Source organism: Alexandromys fortis, unplaced genomic scaffold (genome assembly GCF_014885135.2).
Source record: "Alexandromys fortis isolate MF-2015 unplaced genomic scaffold, M_Fortis_MF-2015_v1.1 scaffold_278, whole genome shotgun sequence".
Taxonomy (NCBI): domain Eukaryota; kingdom Metazoa; phylum Chordata; class Mammalia; order Rodentia; family Cricetidae; genus Alexandromys; species Alexandromys fortis.
The window spans coordinates 51,816-57,457 of record NW_026068175.1 but is presented as its reverse complement, the minus strand read 5'-3'; positions in this window follow the sequence as shown (position 1 = coordinate 57,457).

Below are 5,642 nucleotides of genomic sequence, written 5' to 3'. Positions count from 1 at the left end.
ATATATATATTATACACACATGCATGTACATGCTCACACATACATATAAAGTAATATGATAAAATTTGATCATTTTAAAGGCACACAAACCACTTGATTGCGTTGCCGTTAAGAGCAGACATTCCAATACTTCGTCCCAATGCACTTTTCCCATACAGGCTCTGAGAAATCATTGTGACAAGGAATAGTCCACAGAAATAAGGAAGGGTGGGGAGAAATATTCTAGTGTCTGTAAATTTTCTTATTTCATCTGTCAGTACCCATGCCCAATTGAATTCCTTTCATGTTTTAGGATGTTTCCAGAAAGTCAGAAAGTCAGGAACTAAATCCAAAGCATTTCAAAGGGCATATCATATCTGGTGTACAAATGAAGAAAAAACAGAAGCTTCCTGGATCTACAGTCATGAAGGCTCTGGTCTCATGACTGTACCTGTGTGGAATAGCAGGTATATATGCTTATAAGAGCTCATGAAATATCTTCACATGGATTCTGTTTGAAAAGTGGAGCAAGGTCATGAGCTAGTAGTGAAAATTAGGGAGATCATGCTTAATGTCTAAAGAAGGTGAAGGGTTAAAATCACTATTTATGCAGAAATGTACAACATTTTGACCTGGAACCGCTTTGTTCTAATCTACTAAATTCACAGTGATAAACTGAACTATTGACTCACAACAATGCAAAAATATCGTCGTTTTGAAAACATGTTTATAATCTTCCCTTGGGACGTATTCCTAGAATTTAATGGCTGCACAAAGACCACAGGACACTAGTTGTATATGTCTGAATAAAACCTGACTAAAAATACATGGGCTTCAACAGTGGTCAAGGACTCCAGAGTCTATCCGGGTGATGCAAAGGTATGAATGGAACCTGGGCCACTACACCCTCATGTGTTTCTGTTTCCAAGGCTGTGTATAAGTACCCCAAGGCAAGTGATAAATGTTAGTAAGTTGTATGTACCTTTTTTTCCAGGGCATCAACAATATAAATAAAGCAAAAGGAATAATATCTGCTTGGGTAGATATTACCTTGAAAGCCAGACCTGCAAGAATGGTAGTTAAGAGAAATTGCTGTTCTTGCAGAAGACCCATCTCTGGTTCCCAGAATCCACATGGTGACTCATCAACATTTGTAACTCCATTTCTAGGAGGCCTTATGCTTTCCTATGACCGCTGCAGGCACTAGGCATATACATGGCAAACATATATAGATTCAGAGAAAAATTCATATATGCAAAACAAAACTAAATAAATCTTTTTAAGTAACCAAAAGTCTAATTTGATTGTATTCCACTATGTGTTCTCTTGCTGTAATAAACACCATAACTAAAAGCAATGTAGAAAAGAAAGGTTTTTTTAGGCTTACAGTTTTGGGTATCAATCTACCATTGAGACACATCAGGGAAGGAACCCAACAAAGGAACTTAAGCTAGTAACTGTGAAGAAAGAAAACTACTTGCTGGTTCACTCCAATGTTGATGCTTAGCTAACTTTCTTATACATCCCAGAATCACATGTTCTCTTAGTTGACAAGATCTTACTAAATTAATTAGAGGGCAAGGCATTCCCCACAGACACATCCATATGCAACTGTTACAGAACTAGTCCAAGTAGGGGGACACTAAGACCAAGAGAGATCAGAAATAGGATTTCAATACATTAGTTGATATACCAATTAAATGAGGATTAGGACCTTAGTGTACTCTACAAAACCCTCATAAACTATTCCAGGCAAGGTGATATCTACTTGCAATTCTAGCATTGTAGTAGAAGAAACAAAATTTCTTGGGTTTCCTGGTCTATCACCCTATCTATGTCCCTGAGTTCTAGGCCAGAAAGAGACCCTGTGCTCAAAGCCAATGTGGATATCTTTGGGAAAATGGCACCTGAGGTACACCTTTGGTATTACCATGTGTGCAGACAAGAATGTGTACACATGCCCAAAAATGCATACAAGGAATAGCAATAAAAATGCTTGAACTTCTACTAGTATGGGAGTTATAACTCACAAGTAATAAGTAGCATTGAAGAAAATAATCACAGAATTCTAATCCAGGGAGCAACTAAAGTGAGGATATGAGGAACGATAGATACTCTACCTGTTTCTATATTTTGTTTAATCAACTTCACACAGCCAAGAGTCACCTAGGAAGAAGAAACATTATTGCCTGTATCAGACTGGCCTGTAGGCAAGTATAGAGGTGATGTTATTGATTAGTGATTGATATGTGAGAGACAATCTCAATACAGATAGTGTCATCCATGGGCACATGTGGTCCTGGGTAATAAAAGAAAGCAAACTGAGCGAACCTTGATGAACAAACTAACAAAGAGAATTCCTCTATTCCCTCTGCTTCAGTTTATGCCTCCAGGATTTTGTCATGTATTTCTACTGTGACTTGAACTATTATCTGAAATAAATCCTTTCCTCCCAAAGTTGTATTTAGTCTTTATCAAAGCATTAAAAAAGGAAATCATTATATATTTCTGATTCCTTAACTTATTTGATGGTATGAGCTCCTATTATTATATAATAAACTCAATTATGTGCTTATATCTTTGGAAAGAAATTATTCAATTGTTTATGATGGGCAGTATCAATTGTCAACTTGATAACATGTGGAACCACATGGGATATGGGCATCTGTGAATGCCTGTGGGGGTTATCTGTATAGGTATGTTGATATGGGAAGACCTGCCCAGTGTGGGTGGTACCATTTCCAGGCTTCAAACCTAGACAATACATAAAGGAAAAAATGATATGAGCATGAACTTTTATTTTTCAGTAACCTCTGACTATAGATTCAACATAACCAGCTAATTTAAGCTCCTGACCCCTGAGCCTCTTTTCTCTTATGGAACTGGGGAAAAATTTAATGGCTCCTTTATACTATGTTTATCATGGTATTTTATTACTGCAATGGGAAAAAATAACTAAAAGTTGTTTTATAGTCATTCTTGTGGCTATTCATCTCAAAAAAGCTATCATTAGTACATTGAAATTTAATTCTCCCTTTGAGAAAAGAGGAATTACTTTATATAATGAAAATAAGCAAGCCAAGGAAGAAAAAAATCAAGAATGCATAATTTGAGGACAAAAGGACAACCAAGAATTAGAGTCAAACTAAGTTTTATGACAAAGGGATATACAGATTAAGAAATGGAATAAAGAGAGTGGTAATGTTAGGGCAAGGTCTCACGTCTTGTGAAAAGAAACTGAAGAAACACTTAGAGTGGGATACCATGGTACAGACCTTTAATTCCGGTATTCCAGAGGCAGTGGCTGGAAGAACTCTGAGTCTGGGCTGTTGAGCCAGATGATTCTAGGTGGAGGATTCTTTAGGGTAGTTAATTTTCTGTTGATTCCACATTCCAGGTCAGGATTCTGTTTATCCCCATAAGACTGATGGCGCAGTCTATGTCATGGGAATGGGCATGTTCTCCGACACCATAGTCCTGGACTTGTTGCAAAGCCTGTAAGGATTTGAGGATAGAAAGATTAGTCAATTCTACTTTATGAAAATCTCTTACCTTAGAGATGTTCTCTGTTATTATTGTTGGTATTTTCTTGAAAATGAGATAAAACAAACCTTCCTTCCATTAGTTACTTCAAGTATTTTTTCATTCATAGGCATTACTTCTTTTTATAGTCAAATAATGTGTGTGTGTTTCCTATACTGAGAGAAACACTGAGGGAGCACAAAGTAGGTGGCATAAAACCTGAGACATTGATTCTGTAAGAGTTTCAAAGTGCCATCAAAGCCGGACCCCTCTGCAGACTCCTTCATGGACCACTGAGCATCTGATTACTGTCACGACCCTCAAGCATTCTATCTTGTAGTATATTTCTCCAGTTTCACTACATGTACCTTATGACTTTTGTACTGTATGCCTTGTTTATTCTTTATGGTCCTCACATGTCCTTTTACAGAGACACAAACCACAGAGGTGATTGTAGTACAATATGAATTCATTGGCTTAAGCTACTCCTTCCAAAACCTTATTTTTAGATAAGATCATATATACACATATATATGTATGTATGTATCTATTTTTCTGTTTGTTACATGTAGTATTCATTAAGTTGCTTATCTTCTATACTCTGTGAATATGATACATCTTTTCTTTAATTTCCATTATTACAACACTATATTATTCATATGATAAATCTTAGTTTATCACATAGGATCACACTAACTTCCTGTTGAGTTAAGTTTGAGAAATCACAACCTTCACTGACCCACCAAATTCCACATTTTCTGTGCCATGCAATGATATAATAATAAACTAGTCTTAAATCCCTACATCATTACTCCCATGACATTATCCTTCAAGCTACTCTTTCCTTCAACCTCTGCTTCTCTCTGTCCTCACAATTGATCATTTATGATATACAAAACCATAAGCTAAAATCTCTTCAATTTAACACATGTTTCCTCAAGTACTTATATATCTCCATTCTTTGTCAGAACAAAGTTTCCTAAAAGTTCTAATAATATCCACAAGGTCTGCTTTTCACCATCTAGGCATTCCGGAAGAAATTTCTAATTGGCTTTGTACTTACTTTAATAATTTTTTTAAATATCACCATGAAACATTGGCATTATGTGCCCATGATCCTGTTTTCTATCTACACTGAATCTGTAGAATCTTTCTTTTATTCGGTTATATGAAGTATTTCCCAAGGTATCACAAGACAGAGTATCTACTCAACCGACATAGGGAATCAAAATACCATTAAACCAAACTCCAAACATTGATTTTACTGGAGTGATATCAGAATATGGATGAGGGGGCACTTACAGATCAGGAGTGAATCAAATGTATTTGTACAACCTTTATAAGCTTGCTTCAGCATAGGTGATGACTTATGCAAGCAGCAGCCTTCAAGCTTTCTGCAAGAGGTGTACACATATGGGAAGTTTGGGAAGTTCCTCTTGACAACCAGCATGGTCAGTTTTCTTCCCCATTGTTGTTTACTATTTCTATAACTTTGAGGCAAGTCCTCACAAGACTTGTAAGTTTCAGCTTTCCCAGATGTGTTATATTTGTTTACTTCCTGAGACTCATCAGGCTCCCATGCCTTCTGGGAGGAAATATTTCATTTTGGAAAAAAAAATTGCTATTAAACATGTGCACACAGAGTAACAGATTCTTCTAACATATTCCTGCACAGTATCATTATTTGCATATTTAATACACATCTAAACCATCAAAAGATAATCTAAAAGAAATAAAAACAAATAGTAGATTTCCTTTCCTGGACAAACAAACACATGTACAACTCCATCTTACAATACTGAATACAGAGACTAATTTTGTTTTTATTTAGGTCAGCCAGTATAACATTCGTAAAGCAATATTCTTCTATCCATATCTAATGATCAGAAAGTTCCTTCAGCTCTGCTTTGCACAGGTGTAATCTAATTACCCTTTTCCAGGAGTTTAAGTATTCAACTTCCTTAATGGATTGCTTTCTTTAAAACACCATCCTGAGTGAGGTAAGCCAGACCCAAAAAGAGGAACATGGGATGTACTCACTCATATTTGGTTTCTAGCCATAAATAAAGGACATTGAGCCTATAATTCGGGTTCTTAGAGAAGCTAAATAAGAAGGAGAACCCAAAGAAAAACATATAGGC